The sequence below is a fragment of the Mandrillus leucophaeus genome, unplaced genomic scaffold (assembly GCF_000951045.1).
Source record: "Mandrillus leucophaeus isolate KB7577 unplaced genomic scaffold, Mleu.le_1.0 Scaffold766, whole genome shotgun sequence".
In the NCBI taxonomy this organism is placed as follows: domain Eukaryota; kingdom Metazoa; phylum Chordata; class Mammalia; order Primates; family Cercopithecidae; genus Mandrillus; species Mandrillus leucophaeus.
Genome location: NW_012108319.1, coordinates 359370 through 360094, shown reverse-complemented (window position 1 = coordinate 360094; position 725 = coordinate 359370).

The following is a 725-nucleotide window of genomic DNA, read 5'->3' as shown; positions in this document are numbered from 1 at the left end:
GCGAGGTGGGGGAGACGGGGATGGTAGGAGATAGACGAGTTACCAAGAGCGTAGGCTGCACACTACCTCGCCTCCACTCCTTTATTCTAGTTCAAATGGGATCCACCTCCAATGGGATCTTTGAGAACTCAAATATCCCATTTGAGACTTCTCAAGGATCCCATTTCTGCCTGAGGCGTGGGGATTAATAAGGGAGAGGGGAAAGGAGCCTGCGGAGCCGCCACAGGGCCCTGGAAGGACTGGGATACCAGCCCTCCCTCAAAGGCACCGCTCCGGTCCCCGCGTCCTCCCCGCCCACCCCCTCGGCCGCATCCTTTCTCCGTGCGCGCGCCAGATCCCAGGGGTGATCTGCAGGAGCTGGATGAGGCTTTCCTTCCGCCCTAAAGTGTCTCCCCCGGGCTGATGACACACAAAAGAATTTAAGTAGCTGTGCGTGTTGGCACCGCAGCATCCCGCCTCTCTGCGGATGCCCCTCTCCCGAAATGCCTCGGGGTGAGGGTTCCCCACGGGAAAACCGTTCGCGTAAGGAAGGCAACCTGTCCCCGAAAACGAAACCGCCGCGTTCTCCTATACTGGCTCTCCCAGAGTTTCCCGGACTGCGCTGACCAGCCCGAACGCGAGCCCCAGAGAGAAATGCCATTCGGCCCAGGGAAAGTGGGACGCCAGGGCGGGGGCAGCAGTCCGGGTCCTTCCCAGCAGAGGCAGAGCAGGGAGCTCGCGGGGCG